This window comes from Dermacentor silvarum, chromosome 5 (genome assembly GCF_013339745.2).
Source record: "Dermacentor silvarum isolate Dsil-2018 chromosome 5, BIME_Dsil_1.4, whole genome shotgun sequence".
NCBI classification, from domain to species: Eukaryota; Metazoa; Arthropoda; class Arachnida; order Ixodida; family Ixodidae; genus Dermacentor; species Dermacentor silvarum.
In genome coordinates this window covers 52242762-52256386 of record NC_051158.1, presented here as the reverse complement: position 1 = coordinate 52256386, position 13625 = coordinate 52242762, and the positions used below count along the sequence as shown (strand labels likewise).

Genomic DNA, 13625 nt, shown 5'->3' with positions numbered 1-13625 from the left:
GAAATTAGGGGGTGGGCCAATTTAAATTTGGGGATGGGCCACCTTAAATTCGCGGATGGGCTAATTTTAAATCTCAGGGTGGGCCAACTTAAATTTGGGGATAGGTTAACCTGAAATTTGGACATGGACCAACATGGTATCTGCCGGCAACCCCAGGGCCATGTTAGAACTTAATAGAATTCCTGGACATACTACTTGAAGTCAGCAGTTCTAATGCTATTTGGGCCGTTATGGGCGATACGAAAATAGATTGCACTTCCGCTAACCCATATGCCAAAAAGTTCGAGGCTTCTTTATCCACCTATGGTTTAGCAAAGTACATAACACAGCCAACCAGGTTTACTATGCACAGTGCAACAGCACTGGATATTTGTGCATCGAATGTGAACTCATATGAATCGAAAGGTGTGACACTTTCCTATGACTTAAGCGATCACTTACCTATTTCCTGCACAAAACATCCACACTACCAAACAGCAGAAGACCAAGCGACTAATTAATGATGCCACACGACAAACGATTTACGGCGAAGCTGTAAACAGCTAGGTTCGGAAAATTTTGCGTCCGTCTATCAAGTCGCATCGACAGAGAAATTTTTCCTGTTGGATAAATAGTGCAATACCTGGCCGACCCATGGCGGAGGGGAAGCTATCAGGCCTCAAGCATTCCGCCTAGTTGAAAAAGTGTGTTGATTATCTTGGGTGCGAATACAATCTATATCAGATATTAAGCTGATAAGAACAGATACTACACTTTGACCCACGCCGGCCATGTCTACATTCACACCATACGCGTGCACGCCATCCCGCGTGTTCAAACTAGTGCCTACCAATCTGAGTCTCTTCTGTCTCCTAATGTCGTGCTCTACGTAGGCTCCTTTCCTCAGTTATGCTCTGACTGTGAAATGGGTAGGTCACGTGTTGTATGGTCTGAAGAACAACGTGCCTACCAAGAACGACGGGGTGAACAGAAAAGGGAACGGGCGTGGCGGTGGCGGTGGCGGAAGGAGATCACCGACGATGAGCGGGCCACGGACGCCAAGCGTAAGCGTACTGCCCGCCAGGAGCGTGAGGAGGAACGAAATGCGAAACGTTCACGTGTCCCGATCCCGAAAGCGTGTCCCGATCCCACCGGAGCAACGTCAATTAGCACATCGACAGCTTCGGTGGTCAACCACATTCACAGATCGCAGCACTGATCTTTTCGTTCGTATAGTTGGCGACTTTGATTGCCAAGACGTGTATTACAAAGAAATTGTAAATGGTGCGTATGTTAGATTTACAAAACTGCTTCGCCCTAGCTGTCACCCTGCGTTTCCTGTGAACATAACTTCAAGAAGTAAGAGAAAGCACGGTAAGTCGTGGGCTACAAAAGACTTACGTATTCATATCGGCCTGGACAAGGTGAGCATTCAAGCGAGAGCTCCTTGGCTCCAATTGTGCCTGTCCAGCAAGAGGTAATTGAATCGGTTTCGATTGACGCCCGAACCAAGTATTACCGGGCTAAATGTCTCCCTATATTGCGGTTTACAGCCTACAGTGCACAACCAAAGATTACGGTGCCACACAGTGAATGGCCCTTTCAAAAGCATTGACTCCTAAACACGAGAGAAAGAACGCGAATCGTTTCATTGTGCATAAGGCAAGGAAGAGACTAAAAGGTTGCGCTAGCCTAGATCCTAATAACAATATCGGCGAACTGATGGTCCAGTTAGATTAGGGTCCGGCGGACGTCGAAAAGCCCGTCATGAACCGCATCTTTCACAGGTGTTTGGTGCGAAGGGAGGCATGATGATGTCATTGCAGAGAATAAGTTTTTGGCGCACTCCAAAATAACTTGGAACGCCGTTGATGAGAGAGCCGGGCATGAATCCGCGTAGCGGTCAGTTTGTGTAGGGAGTGAAGGTTCTTGGAGCAGGTGTGCGTCTGGAGTTGGCAAAGTGCCACCACTTTCTCTCTGGAGATAGAGGGTGGTGGCAAAGGGTGTGTCGCGCTCGTGGTATTAGGTTTTTGCATGGAGAAACGCTCCACTGCGCCACAATACATCGTGAGAGGCGCAAAGCGAATTTCGGTGACGAGCCTGGCCTACAACTTTTATATCTTCATCGTGAACCAAAAGATGCACGCGCTCATTTTTGAAAGTCACTATGCGGAGTGGCTTCCTCTGCCGCTATTGCGACGCGGCTAACGTGCGAATCCTCGCAGACCTCGGCCTTGCACAACGGAAATTCGTACGGGTGCTTTATCCCGCCTTTTTACGCAACTGCCCGTGACGTATAGGTAAGAGCATCGACCTTTTTCGGCAAGGTAACCGGAATCAAAGTCATCCATTGGCTATGTAATTATTTTATTAGAGACAGCTTCCACACGTCGTCAATGTGCAGACATGGAGAGCGCTTGCAGCAATTACAAAGTGGATAGAAACGGACAGAAAAGTACGAGGAACAGGCTAAGGAAGCTTCGCACTAAAAAGCAAACGGTTTTCAAGGATATATTTCTAGGGATGCTCCATCTGAAGCATCCTTCACGATAATCAAAGCAGAAATTTAGGACATAATATCAAATGCTTTTTTTTATTGCGCAATAATGTAACCCAATTTTCTGGATTTATTTTCTTTTTCTTGTTGCTTTATATTTTCATATTTTAATGTGAGAGCAATATATGGCTAATGAAACGGAAACTCCGGCGGCGTGCCCCGCAATGGTGCACAAAGTGACGTGGTCACAGCTGTTCAATGGGCGGCGCTTCCCGCGTGGGAGCTGAGCTCCTTGAAACACCACCAGATGGCGCTCACCTTTGCGCATTCGCACAAGAGCTTGGTGGCGCAACCCACCACCCCGTTTCAAAGGGGACGCTCATAGCATCCATCCATCCATCGTAGGTAGGACATTAGGCAATATGAGAACAAGAGCTTGGTGGTACAACCCAGCACCCTGTTTCATAGGGGACATTCATAGTATGTATTCATCCTGCCATTCATCCATCCATGCGTAGCAGCGGCAGCGCTGGCCGTGCGGGGGCAAGAAAAACAAAAGAATCAGCAAGCTCGCCTTCGCGCATAGCGTTCGCCTCAAGCGTTTTCCGCGAAAGATTACGGTTGCAGAAGCCGTATTTCCCTGGAAGCGGCAACTGTGTGGCCGATGTATATATAGCGCAGGACGTCGCGGCGGTGCCAGTCAGTGCGGTGATTTGGGTGAGTTCGGTCGTGCGCTCCGATGGACGAATCTTTGACTTCGACTTCTCAGGCACTAGCTGCGCCCGGCTCCTTCGGACGTCCACGCGAATACGTGAACGAGGCCGAGCTGTCATCGGAGAGGCATCGCAATGCTTTCGCATTCATTCACGCAGGGATACCTAAGTTCCCTTTATTATTATCGTTCTAGGTATACAAAAATGACTTCTTATCCATAGCTGGCGTAATTAGCCAATGCAAAGTGAGCTAAATCCAGTTGGACTATGCTCGTGTAAGAGGAAATTACACTAGAAGACAAAATATGTGAGGTCCTAGCAAAAGGCCATTTCAAGGCATGGCCAAGACAGCTTACAAAATAATACGAGCCATCCGTGAGCGCTCCTAATTTCACAAAGCAGAGCTTATGGGTCGGTTTCCGACACAACCTTGAAGAAACGAAATCACCTGGTGCTTCGTTCATCAAACTTTAGTCACCTTCCCGCTGTCTATAAATACCCTCTCCAGAAATCATTCGCATGCTACATTATTCAAACCGACAACACAATACGAGGTGCTTAAGGGCAGATGACTATTGAAAAGTGCCCGTTTTCTGATCCTGCTAGAAACCTTGCGAATACTATGATAGCCAGCTTTACTTCGAACATATTCCTTAACGGCTTGATTAGAATTTTATTCATAATTTTGGATGCTTTTCCTCGTCGACATCATACAATTGGCACGGGTTTTTAGCTTCGGTTATGTCGTATGTGTTCGTGCCGCATAGCGACTCGAGCACCTTATAGCATACAGTGCTCGTGTTCACTCCTTGTCTTGATAACCCCCACAGCAGGCAGTTCCGTCCTCCTGAAACCATAGGTGAATGATAGACATCGAAGGTATTAGTTGAAATAGTTGTCGCTCAGAGTGAACATAATGGTAGAGTGTGGCATAGTGATACACATAATTGGGCCATATTATCAAAAGCTGCCTTCATTCGTTTGTAAGTTATTATAAAAGAATCACAGGGGACAGTTTTATCAGCAATCATATCTTTTTCTCTCCGCAACCATTTGTTACAATTGGACACCTGGCCAAATACATGCCTGTTAAATCTGTTTCTCAGAAGAGTAGGTAGGCTTTGTGCTCTTTCCTATGGCAGTTTGCCAGACTACTCCTTGCTTTCGTTTTACTATCCTACATGGGTAAATAAGTTGTCACCGCAAATAATATTGTTACGTAAAACGACACAAGGCAAGACTATTTAGACTGTATTTACAGTATGTGAGAGACACAGTAGCCAAGATGGTGGACCGCCACCAGCACCAGAGAGAACCGTCTTCGTCGTCTGCCTCAGGCTGAATGTCTCTCTCGTAGCATTACCCCCGGCGTTGCAAGCGCCCTCTCGGCGCACTTCACACATTGTCGTTAGAAGGAGGGCTGTAGGCTTTCAGTCTGCTGACGTGAACTATGTCACTGGGAGAGATCGCAGGCGGTAAAGTCGGAGAGATGGGAACAATCTCGTAGGTGACGTCCGTGACCTGGCGGAAGATTCGATAAGGACCCGTGTATCGAGATAACAACTTCTCAGAAAAGCCAACCCGACGGAATGGACACCACAGGAGAACTAAGGCACCGGGTGAGAAGCGAACGTCGCGATGCCGGCTGTCATAGAGGCGCTTCTGGGACGCTCGCCACGAGCCTCTTCCTTCTGACGCCATTGCTCCTGTTCGCCACTTCTCCCGCTCCCCGTCGCCGCAACGCAGCCAATCCCGCTCTCCGCAGCCTCGCCGCTTTTCCTCGCCGTCCTTCTCTGCACGATCGCCGCAGAAAAACTAGATAGTGCAGCTTATGGAGGTGAAGCTGCAATGCCATCGTCTCCTGCAAATCCTCTATAACACTACAACACATTACATGGGATTGTGAATAACACCCGTTTCATAAAACATACCACACAATGGATCAATGGGAGGCGCAGCTAACCAGCTCAGACCTCATGGGACAACAGTCCTTCATAGAACAGGTCAAGCGGGCGACCGAGGCCAGTGGGGCCCTGCACTAAAGGGGCTCCGATCATTCCACCAAAATGCTTTTGATCAATAAACGTTTTCTTCTTCTTCTTCTTCAACTGACGCTCCCCACTCACCATAGCCTCCTAGAAGTCAAAGTCTACAATGTTCCTGTGACCGCCCTCATCGACACTGGCGCACACTTGTCTAATATGAGCGCCCCTTTACGCCGCGCCTGCAGAAGATTATGACGCTGTCTACGATACAGACAATACGTGTTGCCGAAGTTGGTGCTCTTCAAGTGATCGGAATGTGCACCACCCGTGTCAGCATTCCCGGTCATCGTACTGTTGTCCTTTTTGCCGTCCTTGCCCACTGCCCCCATGACCTTATCCTTAGCCTTGACTTTTTTTTCGGCACACTCGGCCTTAATTGATTGTTCTTCTGAAACACTCTGCCTCGATCTTCCTCTTGATTCAGATGCCTGCGAAACGCCCGTCAGCCGCTTAAGCCCCACCGCTTTTGTTTGCCTACCGCCTCGAGCCGTCACGTACGTGTGTTGTCAAAGACCCCTCCCGTTGCTTACGGCGACTATATCGTCTCTCCGATTACAGACGTACACCTGACGTGCAATGTTACTGTGCCACATACCGTCGCCACATTAGTTGATAACTGTGTCTTCCAACCGCTACTAAACTTTGGTCTGACCCCCCAAGTGTTGCCCCATTAGATGTCACTTGCCCATCTCACCGCTATAACAGACCATGACGTCGAGGTTGTCGCCATAACTGCACCTGAAGAAGCTGAAGTTTCCCCGTCACCAAGTTCTGACGACAGCATTTTTCGCAACATAATTGGATCAAACCTTTCGCCTGACCAGGCCGACGCTCTCTGCCGGATTTTGGCCTCACACAGCGACATTTTCGACAGTCGGGATCGAGCCCTGGGCCAGACTAAGATTGTCGCCCACCGAATCAACACTGGCGACTCTTTGCCCATTCGCCGTCGACCTTACCGTGTGTCCGCATCTGAGCGCGCAGTGATTCAAAAAGAAGTGGCTAAAATGCTTGCGAAGGACATCATCGAACCATCATCTAGTCCTTGGGCCTCTCCCGTCGTATTAGTAAACAAGAAAGACGGTTCCTGGCGTTTCTGCATTGATTATCGGCACCTCGACAAAATCACGAAGAAGGACGTGTACCCTCTTCCACGTATTGACGACGCCCTCACCTGCCTCCATGGTGCCACCTGCTTTTCATCCCTGTACCTTCAATCTGGCTATTGGCAAATCGCTGTGGACGACCTGAATCGCGAGAAGACCGCCTTCATGACCCCTGACGGCCTTTACGAATTCAAAGTCATGCCTTTCGGCCTCTGCAACGCACCAGCCACCTTTGAGAAAATAATGGACACACTGCTTCAAGGATTTAAATTGTTGACGTGTTTATGTTACCTGGGGTGCTATGCAGGATGCGCCGAGTTTCTCGTTTACACGAGTTTTACCCGAGTTTGCTCGATGGCAGTCAGTGAACGGAGATAGCAAGGAAAGCGCAAGAACAACGGGCCAAAAGAAATGTCGAGATAAAGCCGCGTATCACAACATGAGCGCACCCTACGCGGCATTTCAAGCACAGAAGACTGCGCAACGAAACGCGCCAGCGCCGCGTATTGTTATCAACGTATTAACGCAATTTAGCAATACCGTGACTGTCCCGCTGTCTATCTGCACGCTTGCCGTGAGCCACTTGCCACGCCTTTCTCGGGCGCGTCAAGGACGTGCCTCCTGATCGGGCATTATCTTTCTATCCTCCGTCGAATGCGAACAGGGCACATGCGGTGCATTCTTGCATCTACACTTTCCTTCAATCGAATGCGTTAAAATACAACAAATAAAATAATGAACATTTTATTTCTTAAAGTATCGGTTTTTCATTTTGAGTGCTATAAATTTCTGATGACAAACGAAGATCGAGCGAATTATTAGATTTTGCACTTTTTTGCCGTGAGCGGCGACAGTGAGGTGACAGCTTACAAGCGGATACATTCTAGAGGGTCGCACACACGAGGGAGTTTACACGGTGACAAGTCGCCAGGGGCGCTGCAGTGCTATTCTCGATTAAGTCAGTCATGACAATGATCTGACCATTCCCTGTCTATTAGGGGAAGGGCAACGCATCGCCGCGGCATGGCTGTTCACCGCAGGCGCTTCACTGAGGCTATTAAGGCCACCGCTTTACCAACGAAAAACGAGACTATAGCCATAGAGAGGGGAGCAACGGCTGTCGCTGCAAAATGGCTGTACGGTACCATGTTTATTTCTGTGCGCGAAGCCTCCGTGATGCATTGTGAAGAAGAGCGAGCTTCCCAGCGTCACAATTTGCTTTTCATTGCTTGCCCAGTGAAAGTGCCTCAGTGCGCATATACGCAGTATTTTGAGTGTGTTCTGTACTCCAAAGTGCTTGCCGATTGCTCTTGCTGCTGAGCTAACAGCGATCGCAGATCGATATCGTAACGAGCCCGCAACAATCGCATTTTGGCAGGTGAGGGCTCTAGTGTGCAGTTATGAAATGAGACTTCGAATGCAGGAAGGTGTTGCAACTGTTTAGTGTGCTGTGCTTGTGATGAAGAAATGTTATCTTAATGGGTCTAGAAAAGCGGGCGATGCCTGACGCTGACCGTGTTAGTGACACTACCGCTCCGATACATAGCCGATCACAGATCAGTCATCTCAAATGACAGCTGCGATACGTTGTCGTTGGAAACCACCACGCACTCCTCAGCATCGTCGTCCACCACGGCGCATCGACACCTTGCAAGTAGCTACAGCGACGTGCCGATAATTATTTGCTGTGTGCTACGTCGCCACAGTGCAGGCAATGAAACTATGTTGTGGGGCCATCACAGCTCGAGAACATATACGCATATGTATAAGCCAGCGATAGTCGGCGCTCAGTACACCACCCATGACAGTGCGTTGTGCGTGTTTTATCTCGGTGGTCAAGATGGTTGATGCCTCTCTGCTCAGCACCGCGACGTTGTTGCCGAACAATAAGTTGGACGTGGCTCAACTGTGGTGTGTGAGCACACAAGAATTACATGCCTCGCGTGGGGCGTGACCTATGATTTTAATTGACAGGCGAACTCGAGCCAAACTCGTACATCGCGAAATCCTCCCCGAGTTGAACTCGGGAACATGGCAGCGGCAGCCGCAGCCTATGTCATCGCATCCATCGATAGCAAGCGTCAATACACCGTCTGGACGCGTTCACCTACATGACCGACGTAGAGTTTCAACGTCATTTTCGCCTTTCCAATACGTCAGTGCGCTGGCTGTGTAGCGAGTTAAACGAAAGCTCTCGTCTGCGGAGACAGCCTGGCGGGCAAATTATGCTTTCGGAGCACAGAGTGGTGTGATTAAGCTGCAGAGGAAGAGTTCGTGCGATCACTTCGGCTCTCTCCGGCTTCAAGCGCCGTGCGTCCACCGTGTCCCAGCGCCAGGTCCAGCGGCGTCATTGGAGTACTGGGGCACCTGCAAGCACCTAGGGTTCCAACCGGACCAGCCAGCATGTGGTTGGTTGGTCCCATCGTAGTGGTCACATTGTACAGGAAGACTCAGAATGGACGCCAGGCTGCCTTCCGGTGCAAGAGGTGCCGAAAGCTGTCTTTGCAGTTACATGGTACCGCTGCACTGTACGGGCAGAGAGGCGAAGGAAGTTACTTCGCCAACACGGCCCACCTCGGCCGTCCGAACGTCCACCTCTTTAGGCAGCAAGTGATTTGACTCACGTGCTGCGTGAGCAATAGCGTAGATGCGTGGCTGTTGAAGGAGATGACCAGCGACTTGTTTCCTTTATCGAAGCATGCCATCGCCGACTGGAAGAACTACGCCCTTGAGGTCATGATGGACGAGCTGCTGGCGCGACCTCCACTCGGGGGCCCCGGGAAGATAGTGCAATTTGACGAGTGCCTTCTTCGCGGCAAGCGAAAGTACAATCGAGGCCACCTGATGAAGGGCGACAACGTTCCACCGAGCCGCCAAAATTACGGCGATGTTAAAAGATCGTGCACCATGGGTCTTCGGCGTGGTCTGCGTTACCACAGGAGTGCTGCGACATTTCAAGGTCGACCGACGAGATGAAGCCATTATTGCAGCCAATGTTCGGGGCCTTTATTCGCAGTAACGCATGGGTCGCATAGAACTGTATTCCAAATTTAGTGGATGCTAACGAGGCGAGCCTCAATCTGCACTGGGAAACAGTCAACCACAGCGTGAAAATTGTGGGCCCCACCACGAGCGTTCAAACGCAAAAATAGACATTTATTGTCAAAAAGTGAATCGCCACCTCGTCAGCGGTGGTGACAAGGTAACTGCAGCGCTGCTGGAGTCATTCGTGGCATAAATGTCGTGTTAATCAATTAACCTCCACGTACGCTGCGAAGACCATTTCTTGCGTTTGCTAGAAGCCACGGATCGCTCGGGCTACCCAGTACAAAGACTATTTCCTGCGGTTGTTAGAAGCCATCGCTCGGCACTAGCCCGTCGCAAGGTGCATCACAAAGTAAAAGAAAATAAAGCGTAGTTTTCTGACCCCCGTATGAGTGCTTTCCGGCATTCGTGAGTACTTACACGATAAGCGCGTGGCAAACCACTACTGCGCTAGCAGACGCTCATTCGTCTCGCACTCTTACTTTAGCACGAGCAACGAAAGATCTGTTGAAATCCCAATGGAAAACCACGCTCACACCAATCTGTGCTCGGGAATGGGAGCGCAAGCAGCTAGCGAGCCGCACCAATTCAATCCAGAGGAAAGAGAAGGAACAACGAGCGATCTCTTGAAAGCCCAGTGCGGAAACCAGCGCACACCGATCTGTGCTCAGAAATGCTAGCGGAAGCGCGTAGCGAGCCGCGCCAATCTAATCCAGAGGAAGAAAGAGGAGGGCGAGCGTTCCCTCGTGGTATACTGCGAAACGTATTAAACGGCAAATTAGTCTAATACACATTCAGTGCACATCTTGTAAACATTTAAAATGCTTATAACCCATATTAATGTGACTAATATTAGCGTACTAATACATTTATTGATAACATGCTTGTGCCTATAATGCACTCTGTGGAACGACAGACAAGTGAAAGAAGGTACGACCATGCACCGACCGTATGATCACGTGAGCCCCAGTTCGTCGACCGCCCATATGGCAACGCCCAAGAGATGATAGCCACCCAGAGTAAATCTAGATAAACTAATGAAACTGGAGGCGTGCCGACGTACAAACTTTGTCTTGCTACCATTAGTTGTTTCATCTTGGGGCGTCGCCAGAGCTCGTGAAGATACCGAGTTTCGCCAAACTCGGCGCATCCTGCATAGCACCCCTGGACGACGTGATAATTTTCTCCCCCACTTTTGCAACACACCTTGAGCGGCTTTCGACCATTCTACCAATTTTCTGACGAGCTGGCCTCCAGCTAAATTCCTCGAAGTGCCACTTCGCTCCTCGTCAAATTACTGTGCTGGGTCACCTCGTTGACGCTTCCGGTGTCCGACCAGACCCAGATAAGGTACGCGTTGTCGCGAACTTCCCCATTCCACGGTCTGTCCATGATGTTCGTAGTTTCGTGGGGCTGTATTCCTACTTTCGCCGTCTCGTGAAAAACTTTGCGGCGCTCGCTGGTCCACTCACTGACCTTCTCTTCAAAGAAGACGGCCCGTTTTGTTGCTGACGCCTTCTCTGAGCTCATCGCCGCCCGAACGACTCCACCAATTCTTGCCCATTTTGACCCTGCTGCTCCCACGGAAGTGCGCACAGACGCTAGTGGTCATGGCATCGGTGCAGTTTTAGCCCAAAACCAACAAGGCATTTATCGTGTTATTGCGTACGCCAGCCATCTCCTGTCGAAATATGAACGCAATTACTCTCTCTGAATGTCTATCTCGTAGCAATATTATGGACAATAAATACACAAATAACGCCCGTTTCCTTTTTTCCTAAGACAAGCTATCAACGCAGGCTGCAATATTTCTTCATTATCAGCGCTAAAATTAGGCTCCATGATTGCGCATTTGAAGAGAAACAATTCCTGTTTAGAAAGTGTCTTGATGTGCGGATGCCTAATTACGAATATGATGAAATTAGGGTATGCAGCGATGTAAAATAATTGTTTTGCTGTTGTGATCTTTTTTGCTTTATAAATTTCGTGAATACTACTAGAACCGCACCGCTATACGGTTTTTTTTTTACCAAATTAGGTTATGGGACTATGGGCAGTACTATTTGTCCAATGAAGAGACTGTGTTCCGAAATTAAAGCTTTTTGTTCCACATTAGGAACGGACTAGGGCATTGCTATTTGCCAATGAAGGATGTGTTCAAAATTATAAAGCTATAATGGCACCTGATACCAATTCAGACATTACAATGCATCTCAATTATACGGCATTCTCCGCATTAAATCACTCAGTATCACTCGTATAAACACAGGAATCCCATGGAAATACACTGACCAAACACGATTATCAAATACGTTAGGGGGTTTGTGATGCGGTTCTAGGTTTCCGGGTATGAACTGAGGCGTCACACTTGAGAACCTCTTGTCTAGGCTGCCAGAGTACCTAAAACGTGCTAGCTGGCATATGCTATAACAGTGCCACATTAAGCTGACTAAGTGAACCCACGCTGTCGTCTCTACCTACCGCTAAGGATTCTGGGGAGGATATGATTTCAGGAGCTTTGAAGGAAACAACTCGTTTATTTTAGATACAAGATAGCGAGAGAGAAATAAACTTTTGTTTTCTGAAACGGTCATTCAAGTGACGACCTGGTTCACCCTAGGTCGGAGGATTCTTTATTCCAGGAACTCTCTGGCATGGGCTGCCTCCTGGGTACGGGCGACAAGACTGCGTTGGTCAGCGAAGTCGTCAGGGGAAAGCTTCACCTCCCACATTTCAGTGGTGGTATAGATGTGCGCTGAGTTGGGGGCTCTTCTCAGCCTCTATGGGGCGCCTTGTTTGGAGTCGTCTTGTTGAGCTTGTGAGCTTGGGTCTGTGGATGTCTCACGCAGTGGGCAACCCTGGACCATGTGTTTCAGGGTCTCTGGGACGGTCGCAGTGGGTGTATGGTGTACAAGTACTGCGTAGGATACCGTCTGGCATGATTATTCCGTGTACATAAAGGTGTTAATCTGTAGGCGGCGGAGGATGACTCCTTCCTCGTTGCTCAGATTCTTGTGAGAGGAAGGGTACGTTATTCTGCTGAGTCGGTGGTGTAGCAGAAGCTCCGAGTACTTTAGGACGATGTCATCAACGTTAGTGGGCGGCTTGGTGTGGTATGGCAGGAAACGCAGGGCTGGTATGCTCGCGGGCGGTGGCGTGTGCGCCTCATTTCCTGTCATGCCCTAATGGCCTATAATCCAATTGGTGTGGGTGTCTGGGAGCGAGGCGAGTGATGTGATTTCGAAGTATCTTGAGTGCGGTTTCTGATATGCGTCCTTTTTGATAGTTGTGAACTGCTACTTGGGAATCAGTGAGGATTGCGGCTACTTCAGGCAATTTGTTACTGCCAGAGCGATTAATGTACCCTCTGCAGTCTCGGCAGGCTCTTTTCCGGATGGTGACTGCTGCGAGTTCTTGCCTTGGTGATCCGTGACGCTTAGGGCAAACTCGTTTCGTTTAATATATCGGGCAGCATCGGTGTACTTTGTATCATGGTTCGTCACGTATTATTTGTTGAGGGCGCTGATTCTGCTTTGCCGACGCTCATTATGGTAAGTCCGATGCATATTGCGCGGTATACGTGCAACGCTGATACACTCCCGGAGTGCGGGTGGGATTCTTCCTTTCTGGGCTGTTTCGGCTATGTAGCTTTCACTGCAGTTGAGGTGGCGCAAAACTTCACGTCCGGTGGTGTGAGCTTGAGCCGCTCTAGTGGCTGAAATTATAATCCCCGGAGAGCTCTTTCCACATATCTGGACGCCGAGCTTGAGGAGTTTCTCCATTGATGCTGTGGGTGGGAGGGTCAAAGCTACTTTGATTGCCATTCGAATGACAACATTGAGTTTCTTGATTTCAGCCGGCTTGAGTGTCAGGTAGGGAGTGCCGTAGGTGATACGGCTTGTAGGAATTAACGTGACGGCGGCGAACGAGCCATGCCGTCGTTCCTACTCAGAAGCTGGCGAGCGGAGCGGAGGCTGAGAGACCAGCGTTTGAAGCTCGTCGAACAAAATTGCGCGTGCCGAGCTTGCGCTTGCAGCACGCGCTGGCTTCTTTATTTTTAACAGCGAAGCTGTTTAAGCCAGCCGTGATTTGTGGTGGTGCCAAGAAACCACCGCGCCGTAGCCATGGAGACCGGAGGAGGGACACGCGGCTCTCGTTGCACGCGTCTCCTCCTCGCCAGCTTCTGCCTTCCCGACCCCCGCTCTCTTCTCTCTGCGGCGCGCTGAGCCGAGGACAAAAA

At 49.5% G+C, this 13625-nt stretch overlaps 1 non-coding gene across 1 annotated transcript; it reads right to left on the bottom strand.

Moving 5' to 3' along the window:
* Nucleotides 1-588: 588 nt before the first annotated feature.
* Nucleotides 589-780, bottom strand: LOC119454674 (U2 spliceosomal RNA). The gene has a single exon (XR_005192612.1). It is a non-coding gene; the product is annotated as a U2 spliceosomal RNA (small nuclear RNA).
* Nucleotides 781-13625: the final 12845 nt, after the last annotated feature.